The sequence below is a fragment of the Hylobates moloch genome, unplaced genomic scaffold, assembly GCF_009828535.3.
Source record: "Hylobates moloch isolate HMO894 unplaced genomic scaffold, HMol_V3 SCAFFOLD_8, whole genome shotgun sequence".
NCBI classification, from domain to species: domain Eukaryota; kingdom Metazoa; phylum Chordata; class Mammalia; order Primates; family Hylobatidae; genus Hylobates; species Hylobates moloch.
Genome location: NW_026652283.1, coordinates 43,307,366 through 43,320,270, shown reverse-complemented (window position 1 = coordinate 43,320,270; position 12,905 = coordinate 43,307,366). Strand labels below are relative to the sequence as shown.

The following is a 12,905-nucleotide window of genomic DNA, read 5'->3' as shown; positions in this document are numbered from 1 at the left end:
AGAGGTGGTAGTGGTGGCGGTGATGGTGGTGGTGATGGTAGCGATGGTGGTAGAGGTGGTGGTGGTGATGGTGGTAGAGTTGGTAGTGGTGGTGGTGATGGTGGTGGTAGAGGTGGTGGTGGTGGTGATGGTGGTAGAGGTGGTAGTGGTGGTGGTGATGGTGGTGGTGATGGTAGCGATGGTGGTAGAGGTGGTGGTGGTGGTGCTTCACTGGGGCCTATGGTGAGGGTTTGCAGTGGAGAGACATCCCCTTCCCTGTCCAGTTATTCCATGCCCTAGAGAATATTTCTCCCACTAGCAACATCTTCAACCATGAGAGCCAGAGGGTGTTTAATCCATTCAAAGAGGGGGGATTGGTGCCCTTCTTTTCCTGCCCACTGGTTGTGTGACCTCAGGCAAGTGACTTTACCTCTCTGAACCTCCATTTCCTCACTTGAAAAAGAGGACTGACATAACCCGCCTCACAGGTTTCTAGTAAGGATGAGGAGGTCCTGGAGTGAGGATAATGCATTGTAGTGCTAGAGGATCACAGATGTTCGTTTGTGTTCTTGCGGTTGCTACTGTCTATCCCATGCAGAAAATGGCTGAGCAGTGTGGGGTCCAGTTAGCCACGAGGTACAGGCATACCATGGGGCTGGAGAGGCATTCCTCTTCATCTTGATCATAAAGGTGACGTGGCGCTCTGATCAATAAAGGTGTTGCTTCCTACTCCAACAGAAGATAAAGATGACCCTTTGGTGGCTGTGTCAGGACCTGTAAAATCCTTTATGGCTTGTAGCACCAGGAGGAGCCCTTATGACTGGAATGAACAACAGCAAGGCCACCAGCTCCAAGATATGAAGGCCTGAGGAGGACAGAGCGTGACAAAGTCTGGGCAGGAGATTGGACTCTCGTAGGACGTGCTGATCCCAGTCAACAAAAAACTTTCAACACGGCGAAGAAGCGTCTCCCCTTCCCCTGCGCTTACATTGGAGGAGACCAAAGAGCCACATCTATAGCAGCCTCCACCTCATTTCCCTATTCTGACCTTGCTTTCTCGTTTCCAGCATCTGGGTTATGGTCAGGTTCACCGTGCAGCTCTCAAGAGGGTCTAGCCCCAGTCTCAATATAGATACGCCAGGAAGGACCTAAATAAGGATCCCTCAGGTGTTGAGGGGGTCTATGCTCACCCCCTGGAGCTATGAGGCCTTGTAGAGTCAACGAGGTGGCTGGAGACCAGAGAGGGCAAGGGCCTGGGCCTAGGTCACATAGCCAGTTACCCACATGTGACTGGGAAGAGACAACGTGTTCTCTGCTAACTAGTTACCACCTCCTTTAATCTCTGACAAGTTTTCATAGAAATGGCTTTTCTGAGGGATAGCCGGGCCAGCAGTGACAACTCTCACAGTCTGATCTTTACATACGAGCTCTGGAAGCTTTTCAGAGCCAAATTTTTCACCCTACCTACCTCCGTGAAAACCATCTATCCATCTGTCATGCTAAGAACTGCCCAAAGCATTAAGTACTTTGAACTGAAGGGAAGATGAGACAGGATCAGCAGGCAGGAGCAGGAGCTGAATCACGCCAGCTCGTGGCTGTGCCTTGACTCCTCGACCCCACTTTCTGCTGGTGAGGACACTAATTTGGCCCCCACTTCGAGCGGCCAGACATTTAAGGCAGCGGGTAGGTGAGGGGCTACTTACAGATCTAGAGTGTGCATGGTCCAGCCCTACCGTCTCACCAAGGGGGTCCTGCTTCATGTTTGTCAAGTGCAGAGAAGCAAACCCCTTTATTCTTCATCTTGGAATGTCTTCTAAACTTGTCACCCATTTTGCGCCTCAGTTATCCCGATAGAAGCCTAACAGTTAGGTTAACTTCCCTGAGGCTTTTATTGCCCCCTGCGTAGTGTTAATCTGGACCATGATCCTGCATCCCACTGATTGCCATTTTAAAAGTGGAAGAGTGGTTCAAGCTCCGTGTCATATGGATCATGTGTCATAGGAGGAACTGAAGCCTGCTCTTCAGCACTGTATTCGGTGTCAAAGTTTGGAAGCTGAAATGCTTCACATTCCATGTTGGCGGCTCTGTGTTCATCCCTGGAATTGGTTCCCTGCCATCATCCCCTTGCGCTGCCTCTGCCTCTGCAGGATGCTGTGGCTCTGTGACGATCTTTCTGTCTGCATCCTCTTCTTCCTCTACATCCACGATCCACGTCACCTTCTTCATCTTCCTCTTCCTCGTGCTGCTCCTCTCCTGCTTCATCGGAATATTGACCTTCCTGGGGACAAGACTCTCATCAGGAGAGATAGGCACAAAGGAATCTACTCTGTGAGGAGCTTCCTCCGCCTTGGACCCCATCCTGGCATGAGCATGGTCATCTCCATCATCCTCCAGCGGGGGGGTCCTGGGGAGTTCATGGTCCCCTTGGCTGTCATCTTGGAGAGCTTCCAAGGGCTTCCGTGTCCCCATCAGCATGTTATGGATTCCTCTGCAAACCTGGCCATGGCTGGAGAGAAGGAGGAGATGGTAGAGAGACTCCATCGTGGCTTCTTACTCCATCAACTGGTCCCAATATTGCCAGGGCTAGACAGTTGAGCCAGCCTCTTAGCACGAAACCATTGTCTTCACTTTTGAGGTGGGTGAGGGAGACATCTCCAGGCTTCTGAACCTATTGAAATCTGGGGCACTTGGTTTTCCTTCCACAGTTGAAGAATGAATCTGACTGTAATGAGTGCTATCAAGGCAGAGTGCCAGATACAGCAAATACTGATTGAGCCCCACTCGGTGCTAGGCACTCTTCCAAGCACATAACCTATATTAACTAAGTAAAACGTGCAACACCTCTTGGAGCATATGCTATTATTTTGTAGTAATTTTTTAATTGAAACAGATCATACATATGAAAAACAATCCAAGTCGTAAATATCCAACCATGAGTTATTACAGAGTGAACATACCTATGGAATTGTGCCCAGTTACCCACAGGTCAAGAAATAGGACATTATCCCCATTTTACAGATGAAGAAGCTGAGGCACAGAGAGGTTAAGTAACCTGCCCAAGGTCACACAGCTAATAAGGGACAGAGCCTGTTTTCCGCCTCAGGAGTTCTGTCTAGTGAGCCCAGCTCTGTTTTCTACTGCCCATAGAAAAGGTGGACCTGGAGAGCATGACCCATCTCAGGGTCAGGGGAAGCTTCTGAGAAGCTGGGGTTGGATCTGAGCTCAGGGGAGAACTGGAGCTTCATCAGAGAGAGGGAAGGAGAGCATTTCAGGCAGGGTGATCTGCTGAGAGGCCTGCAGATCTGCTGTGGGGATTCAGGAGGGAGGCGATGTGGACAGCCTGTCACGGCCACAACACACAGACTCATTAGTCACTGGAGGGCAGCCATGGGGCTCACAAAGGGATTCTTCCTTCCACAAAAGGGCTCGCAACAGGCATCCCTAAATAGCTCGCTGCAAGGAAAACCCACTTTGAGTTGGGAACGTCACATTTCCATAGAGTGGGTTAGAGAAATAAGGCTTTCATTGGAAGAGGTGGCTCAGTCTGAGAATAACAGCTGGGAGGTGTAATAGTAAAACCATCCCACAGCCACAGCCACAGCCACAGCTGGGCTCCTCTGGGCAGCATCAGCACACCCTCCATGGGCGGGTGCTTGCTCAGGGTCACACAGCTGGTCGGAGGAGGCAGGATTTGAACTCGGCAGTCTGATGCATCAACATCCCATGGCTAACCACTGCACTCCACAGCGTCCTAATGAGACAGACCACCTCAGTCCTCTGAGCTGTGACCACACCCTCCCTTCCTTCCTGTTTTCCCACCCACTCACCTACTGGCTGTTTATGTCTGGAGCACTAGTGTGGTTGCAGTGTCCATTTAGAGTCCAGCTAAACCCACTGGACCTGGAGTCCAGCCCAGCTCCTACCATTAGAATCTATTTTGCCCCAGACTTACATTGTCATTTAATCTGGGCTTGAATACTAGACCTGTTGGGGAGCTCACTACCATTCAGTCTTGCTTTTTTCCAAGTTTGTAGCCCTGGGGTCAGAAAACTCTTTCTTAAAGGGAGCCCAGATCTTCCTCCATGCCTGGTTCTGCCTGTTGGCTGAGCTACCTCCCAGGAGGCTGAGACAGTGGTCACAGGTGTGACCTGAGGTGTCCAAAGACAGGTTTTCCTTGGTCCCTATTTCTCCTGTAATCTTAATTGGTGGGGAACAGATCTGCTCGGGGTATTGGGTAAGAAGGTGGCTGTTGTCATGCAGCAATTAGAATGCCTTCTCTATCCTTCTCCCTTCCAGATTGGAGTAACTCTGGGGTCTGAGCACGTATCCTCCCCCAAGCCCCAACCTGGTGTTCTTCAGGTTTAATCTGTAAGGACAGCTGCAAGAGATGCCAACCAGCTGCCTTCGTGAGCCCTGGCTACCTTGCCCCATTCAGATAGATCAAAAGCTGTTTCACGGCCTTCGTGGTGCTGATGCCTTGAGCTCATTGCAGGATTTAAAACTGTTCACAGCCTTTTCTTACCTAATCTGTATCTCAGCATATGTGTATTTCTGTGCGGCCAGGAACACCGAGGTCTCAGGTTGTGGTAGCCCAGCGTTGGCCAGGCACGTGGTGTACGCATATTGTCAGCTACTACTAGAGACAGCCTTGGTCAGTGTCCTCTCTGGCTGCTGCCCCGCACAGCCCCAATGGGGGGCTTCCAGCTGCAGCTCCGCAGGTCCCACCTCTGACAGTACACCTTTCCTTTCCTATCCTTCACCATCTGTAAGACGCTGGCCGAATTTTAGAGCCGGGCAGTGACTTTTCTAAGCCAGTCTCCAACTGGTCTCTCTGCTTCAATACCTGCTATTTATACTCAGGACTGTCATAAGAGAATTGTACCAAGCTTCCTACAATATAATTTCTGTAAAAAGTGCCTACCACAGAGTTAGCACTCAACAAATTATAGCTGTTTATTTTTATGTGATGAAAGATTTCACCTATGACACTGGTTGACTTTTTTTTAGTGGTTTTTAGCAAAAATACTAATGAGAAGAAGAAGTGTTCACAAATGTTAACCAGGAAAAAAGGAGATATCCTATAGAAAGCGGGGACCAGGTCACTGTGAGGTCAGGTGGTTTGGGGAGACCTCGGCCCTCCCAGCTCTGGCCGTTTGTGTGGTGTGGAGCACCAGACAGGCTCCCGCCTCTTCAGGGTCTGTTGACTTCCCCATTCTGGGTCTGGGACATAAGGGAGTGAGCCTGGAATAGTGGAAAGAGGAGACCATGGTCCTGCATCGGCCTGGGCTATGTCCAGCACCACCTGAGGGCTTCTGTGCTCTGGGCCATTCTGGGAGAAGATGGACAGTCTGGGGAGAATTTCTCACATGTGGAATTGTTTGAGGACATGGAAACGCTGAGACTGGAGGAAAGAAGTCTCTAGCAGCATCATAGCTTTTGGAGACTTGTGTGAAGGAGGAGCTGGACTGCCCAGAGCTCAGAGCATGGGTGTGAGCACAAGTTGACAACTTCAGCTTAATAGTGAGAGAGCTGCCCAGAAGTCGCAGGGGCTGCCTGGGAAACCGTGAGTCCCCTGGTGCTGGAGGAATACGCACCTGCGGGAGGGTGTGGACATGATCCACCTGCAAATGGCCTAATCCAAGGACGCAACAGGCTTCTCTGCATCAGAGGTTTTAAGGGCCTTCCAAGCATGAATGTTCTCTAACAGTAATTTTCAAATTGTTTTTAAATTCACAGAACTCCTTTTTACAAAGTTCAGTTTACATACATACTCACTCTGAAAAACAACACAATCCAGAGCTGCTGTGGGTGGGGGAGGAGGACCCAGGGCCCCAGTGCTCGGCTTCCCCACCCCCGTGCCCCATGAATCTGGAGCACAGATTGGAAGTCACTGTTTTAGAACCCTGCAGGCCAGGGCTGCTCATGGCTGGAGCAACTGCACCTAATGTTCGCAGTGAAGGCATCCACTCCTCTGACAGTTTCATTTCATTTCAACCCAGCTTCTGGGTTCCTGCCTGCCTCCCTAACCCCACTGTCTGGTCAGAAATGGGGTATCGGCTGCGTTTGACGGACCCAAGCTGGCTTCAGCCCAGGCTTGGTGCCTGCTTGCTGGCTCTTAGGCCTCTGCTCTTGGTCACCCAGAAGTCACTCCACAGGATCTCCACCTATCATATCCAATTCTGTAGAATAAAGGCGTTTGCTATGCTTAGAGCTGTGCTGGGCATTAGACCCCTGAGCTGCAGCCATCTTCCCAGCTGCTGCCACTGGGAGCTGATGTTTTCCTAGTATTAAAAAAATCACAGTAGTAAAACCAAGGAAATGGTAAAATGCCACTGTAGGTAGCAAGCCTGCAAAATGACAAGAGCTTGCCCCATCAGCGAGAATCCTTCTGGAAGGTGTCAAAGAAGGCATCCTTGACCCACTCTCCCCTCTTATTTCTGTCGGGCCACTGCTGAACTCTCTCGAATCTAGGTCCTCTTTCCTCTTGCCCTCGCCTCTGTCCAGCTGGGCTGTCTACAGTCACAATAGCCTCTCCTGGCCTCCAGATCTCCCCACCCACACCATCCTCCACACTGCACTCAGGCGGAGACTCATAAAACAGGAGTCTTAGGTCTGACCCTGTGCACCCAAAAAGTCTCAGACAAAGGCATTTCTTCTGCAGAAGCCACCTGACACCCACCCCCGCTGCTTCCTCCTCTCATCATCGGTAGCACTTTGCCCATTGTCTGTATTACTGTTTCCATCTCTTTGCTTTACGATCTTTTAAATGCCTGTTAGTCGCACTTGAGACCAAGGTCAGGGTTTTATTTAGCTTTATATTTCTGGCCCCGGCCCAGTGCCAGGCTCAGACCAGGCCTTAGGAAATACTGTTGAGGAAATTCACATGCTTGCAGCTCACATCACTGTTGAGAACAGAGACTGTGCTGGTGGGCTCTGTGCCTGCGTGCCGCGAAATTCCTGGCACAGCGGCCTGTCCCTGGAGGGTGCACCTAATGGCCCCCAGCCTGAGCATTATGACATGATGTAGTTTCTGCAGAATCCCGACAAAAGGAGAATCTGGGGCATACCCAGAACCCAGTGTGAACTTTCCCCATGACCCCCACGGCCTCCCCAGTTCACTTTCCACCAGGGGATGTGTCTACTACCTCTTGGCAACTGAATATTTTTAAGAGAGACACAGCTCAGCAGGCTGTACCACTTGGCACTTGCCCCTCTTTCCACAGACATCCATTCCTCTGTGAGTTTCACTCGAAGAAACAGCGTGTCACTGCGGACAAACCAGCCAGCTCACCATGGCTGCACCTCCCAGGGCACCGGACCTCTGGGAAGTGGCCCTGAGCCTCGCTTCACGGACACAGGCTGCCTGCCAAAGTGGGGCTCAGAGCAACAGTGTGTGCATTGCTCGTCACATCTGCCTCTTGCTTTGCATGACTGACTACACCCAAGAAGTGTGCCCCCTGGGAGGAAAGCATATTTGGCAACAAGATCATAATAAAATCAGAAATTCAGCAAACCTTTAAAATATCCAGACTTGGAAGAGATGCAAGAATTCTCTAATAAAATATGAATAATAGGTGGAAAAGTCACAATATAAATGCAGAATAGCTTAATCCATAGAATCTCAGATTAAGGTAACTTGGAGGCTGTTGAGTTCATCCCTTCATTTCAGAAAATAATGCAGCTTGGTGGAGAGAAAAGTCACGGGCTTGAAGGTCAGACATGCCCCTATTTACTAGCTATATGACCTTGGGGAAATTACTTTGAGCCAGAAGTTTAGCTCCAGGCTGGACCACCTCTTGTATTTTATTTGACTTACACAGTGTTTTCTAAAAAACCGAATTGCACAGCAGTTAAGCACATGAACTTTGTAGCCAGGTGACCTGAGTTCAAATTCTGACTCCATTAACTAACTGGCTGTGTGACCTTGGGCAGGTTACTTAACCTCTCTGGGACTGTTTTCTCCTGTGTAAAGAGGAATCATGACAGCCCCATCACATAGGGCTGTCATGTGATTTAATGAGTTAACGCATGTAAAGCATTTAAAATCGTGCTTGGCACCCAGTGTAAGAGTTTGCTAATATTTTTAGTTTTTTAAAAAAATCTGGATTTCTGGTTTCGTTGAAAAAACTGGAAGATGTAACAACTTCATGTGACATTTGATGGGACGAGAGTAGCCACTGCCCCTTCAGAGAGGGATATGCCCTGCCTTCCAGGTCACCGCAGTCCCCACCGCGCCCCCTCACACCTCCTCTGCTTTGCTTGATCTTGTTGCCAGCCCATCCCCCTCTAGTGCCCTGAGCCTCCACTTGGTCTTAGGAGTAAATATATCCATTTATATTTACTGGAACAAATATGCTAAACTAAATATATCCAAGTGAACTAAATATATCCACTTTCTAATGTTATGACACTCATACACAAGCTAATCCACCCAAAGCCGCTCTGTCGGTGTGCTGGACATGTCCTGAGCACGTAGACATCATGAATTCCCTCCGACTAGCTAGAAGTAGTAGAATAATGCTATTCTACCTACTACCTACTACTAGAAGACCTCATAGCCTGTTCCTCTGGCCTCTAGGTGGACAGTGCTAGTAACGGGGAGCCCCCTGCATGGCAGAGCCGCTTCTTTCCATCTTTGCTATATTCAGAGTCCAGGACAACAACCTCCTCCATCACCTTGCCTGAAATGCCACGCAATTTCCACCACAACCCCTCTTTGGCATCTTGAGCAGAGGAACACGTCATGTCCTTTGGGGGCTCTGTGCTGAGTTCCTCTGTGCTTAGCAGAAGCTGCGGGTCTGCTACAACCCAAGATATCATGTGCTGATGGTTCACAGTCAGGCAGCTCAGTATCACCAGCCACGGGGATTGCAGGAGAAGCTGCCGGGGGCAGGAGAGGGCATCACACCAGATCATACTGTGCTGCACTTCAGGGCACACGACGAGTCAGATCTGGGGTCCAGTCCTTGCTTCACCACTTTTGAGCTGCCTTGAGACTTTGGGCAAGACACTCAGCCTCTCTGTTTCTGTTTCTTTCTCTCTTCAGTGAAGATTGTAAGACCCTCCTGATCAAGGGGTTGTTTAAGGATCTTTTTCTTTTCCTTTGAGTCTACGAGTCTTAGAGCCACAGCATAAGAATGAAAAGATCCATCCATGAAGACCCTGGTCTCGCCATACCTCTCCCCATAGCCTCTGTCCTGCCCTGACCCCAGGCATGGGGCAGAAAGATGCTTCCAGACAGGGGTCTGGAACCCCTGGTGACACAATGACGGGTCAGGAACTCCAGCCCCACCTTCTTGCATGGCCTGGAAGTCACAGCCCTGAGCCTTAGGCCGTCAGGCTGTCCAATTTCAAGGTCCCTGGAGGCAGCTAAGATATTCAAAACCCACAGAAACAGCTCTTTTTCTTTAAGAACAAACCCGACCATTGTTTTTCACACTGACTGACACCCCCGGCTTGTGAGGGCAGCAGAAACCAGGTGAGCAGGGGGACTGGGAGAAATTACTCCGTAAGTCAGCCCTGCCAGGCGCACCAGCAGTGGACCGTCTTGCAGCCTCAGAACAGGCAGGGAAGTCGGTCACTTGCTCCCCTGATAAAGGGCAGCCTGTGGCGTAGGCCTCCAAAGGGCTGCCTTGCGTGGAGGAGGGAAGAGGCCAGCAGACCAGGCAAGCAGGACTGTATCCCCAGGGACCCCCATCATGGTGTTCCGGTTTCCCACCCTGGCTCTTCCCTGGCATTTCTCTACAGCTGTCAACACCCGGGGGTTCCACTCCAGCCCTGGCTGGAAGGGCTGGGCAGCGAGTGACGCCATTCTTATTTGTCTGCAGTGTAACAGGTCACTGTTACACTGAGAGGGAAGATGCTAACGAAACCTTGGTCAGCATCATCTAAAAGTGTTTAGATGATGTGCGGGAACAGGGTGCTGTGTGGTAAAATTGCTGGCTGGGTGGTCTTGGCCATGTCAATGAACCCATTGGACCTTGGTTCCCTTTTCTATACAATGGGGACAATGGTAAAATGGTTGATGGGAGGACCGAGTGATGCCAGCCATGTGACGGTGCTCTGCCGTGTCTCAGCTAATGAGGACTATTTCCAAGGCAAAGAAACTGACTTGCCCAAGGTCACCCGGTGAGTTCCAACAAGAGCAGAACCGAGACCCAAGTGTCCTGCCCACCTCTCCCCCTCTGAGCAGAGTCACTCCTCTCAGAAAGTGGGCAGCGTATCCACCCATCAAGGTTCTGAGGCATTGCCTGTGTCCCGCCTCCTTTGGGAGCCCAGCATTGAGTGAAACTTGTGCTCAGGAACTCCTGGAGTGGGAAAGTCAAGGCTAGAATCTGAGGGTCGCAGGTCCCAGGAAAGAAGGCCTCGCTGGTCTCTCTGATGTGCAGCTAATGAATATTTATTGGGCACCTGCTGGGGGTGTCCTGACAAATGAGGTAGATGTGGTCCTCACCCACGCAGGGATGATGGGGGCTGTGCTTGTGCAAAGGCCACTGCAGTACACACAGCCTGACAAGTGCCCTGAAGCAGGAGCGGGTGAGATCCCCAGGTCCAGAGGAGGCGTGTGAGACAGGCCTCCGAAGAACAGGACCTTGGTGCAAAGTTCTGGTAGAGTGGAGGAGCTGGTCTTACAGGAGATGGGGTGGTGCTGGGGCAGGGACGCAAGGCCCCAGGTGACCTTTGGCATGTCTGGAAGGGAAGTGCAGCAGGAAATGGGGGAATCAGTGGGAATTGGAGGGAGATGAGCTGGGGAGGTGGCAAGGGCAGATGGTGCCCTGGGCCTTTCCTGCCAAGGAAAAGAGCAGGGCTTCGCTCTGATGGTAGTGGGCCAAGCATGAAATGGGACCTCTAGGCTGGGAGGAGTGGTAAGCCTGGATGGATTTGGGGACAGCTCCTACTGGCTGTTTTGTGAAGAAAGGAGGCAGTGGTATAGGAGAGAGGGTGGTGGCCAGGGCTGGTGGGGACAGAGAGGTGGCACCCTTGGAGCATGCATTGTATGGAGCACTGATGGTTGTGGTGGTGGATTGATTATGGATCGTGAAGGAAATGGAGCCATCAAGGGTGAAGCCCAGCCTGTGGGCCTGGCCAGCCACATGGGTGCAGCTGCTGCTTACTGAGAGAGACGGGGATCCAGGAGCAGACATTGCAGGTAGAGGGACTTGGAAGGCTGGTTCTGGGCACACAAGGCATGAGGTGCCTGAAAACCACCAGAGGTGATACTAAGGGGCAGTTAGATGTGTAGCAAAGGCATCGGAACTCGAGAGAGAAGTGACTGGGGGCCATCAGCACCCAGGTGGAGGGTCACCTGGGGAAGGTGTGTGGTGAGAAGAGTGCAGGTCGGAGACTGGCAGGGGCCATGTCGGCATGGGAAAGGGTGGGCAAAAAAGGAGCTTGCAAAGGACACACAAGCAGGAGGGAATGAGGTGCCTCCAGAAGGCCGGCAAGAGGGCAGACAGGATAATGCAAATGGACTTTCGATGCAGCAAGCTGTGACCTCGGCAAGAACAGTTGGTCATCAGAGCTGGGCTGCAGCGGCTCAAAAGCATAGAGTGGGGAGGAGGTGTGGACAGCCCTCTGCAGATCCGGGCTGTGCAGGAAAGAGGGGCAGCAGAGCTGGCCCGGGATTTGGGCCCAGGGAGGCTTGGGGCTGGTTGATTCATGATGGGAAGAGAGCTGGGCTTGTGTCTGTGGTGGTGGAAGGGGCTAGGAGAGGGAGGCAGTGACGCTGCTGGGAAGCTGTGGGAGAGGACAGTGGGTGAGGTGGGCCCTGGCACCGCAGGAGGAGCTGGACCCGGAGCCGGGCAGGTCTACCTCAGGCTTGGGGAGGTCCACACTGATAGACAGCTGCCATAGGCCTGTCCCTGGGCTGGAGCCTTTGGGAACCTCAAAGCTGGACAAGCCTCGGTCCTGGCCTTCAAGGAGCAGAGGAGCCACGGGTTCCAGGTCGTTGAACCAGGACTGCCCTCTTTCAAGCCCTGGGCCCTCAGCAGCCGTCCTCCTCACGCTCTCCGGGATGTCCAGCCACGGGCCCCTCCTCCTCTAAACCCTCTCCTCTTGGCTAAGCCACAGTTCTCTCCCAGTTTCCTGCTTCTCTGACCTTTCTCTTTTTGAGGGCAGGGTTTGGGGTGCCATTTGTTCTGCCCACCCTTGAATTTGGGTGCCACCCAGGTCTCTGCCCTTGGCACCACCCTCTTCTGTCTCGTGGGGTCATCCTCCTCCCAAATCTACACGTCCCCTTCTGAGTCCCACTGATTTCTAACTCTGACACAAGGACGTTTCTTCATGTCTTCCTCATGGGCATCTCATACTCAATGCTTAAAGACTAGGATCCTCCATCACTTCCCCCCAAGCTCGGGGGTGGTGCCACTAGAGCCAAGTTGAAACTTCTGGATCTTGGTTTCTCCTTCATTCTGACCCCTGCCCCATCCAAATGGCCATCGAGGCCTGTGGAGCCTATGCCCAGAAGGCATCTCAAATCCCTGTTCTGGAACATGAGCCTGGGCCTGGATTCATTCTCTCCTCCTCCAGGCCATTCCCATGGCCAGGGAATATCCTCTCTTGGAGACTTTATATTTCTCTTTAAGGCTTTTATCAAGCCCAAACTTAGCATGGTGTTCAAGGCCAATGGTGATCCAGCCTGCCTTTCCCCCAGCCCCATCTCCTCTCTGCAACCAAATACTCCAGGCTCTCAACACTCTGCCGTTGCTCTGGGGGGTGCCTACCCAAGTCCTCCCTTCTCTCCTGTCCTCCATCTCCCCTGTCCCCCATCTCCCCTGTCCTCCATCTCTCCTCTCCTCCATCTCTCCTGTCCTCCATCTCCCCTGTCCTCCATCTCCCCTGTCCTCCATCTCTCCTGTCCTCCATCTCCCCTCTCCTCCATCTCCCCTGTCCTCCATCTCCCCTGTCCTCCATCTCCCCTGTCCTCC

At 51.9% G+C, this 12,905-nt stretch overlaps 1 protein-coding gene across 6 annotated transcripts in view; it reads left to right on the top strand.

Annotated features, from left to right (window-relative positions):
- The window catches only part of HIVEP3 (HIVEP zinc finger 3), a 523,062-nt gene that overhangs the window by 485,552 nt on the left and 24,605 nt on the right, over window positions 1-12,905 (top strand). The window lies entirely within an intron of this gene.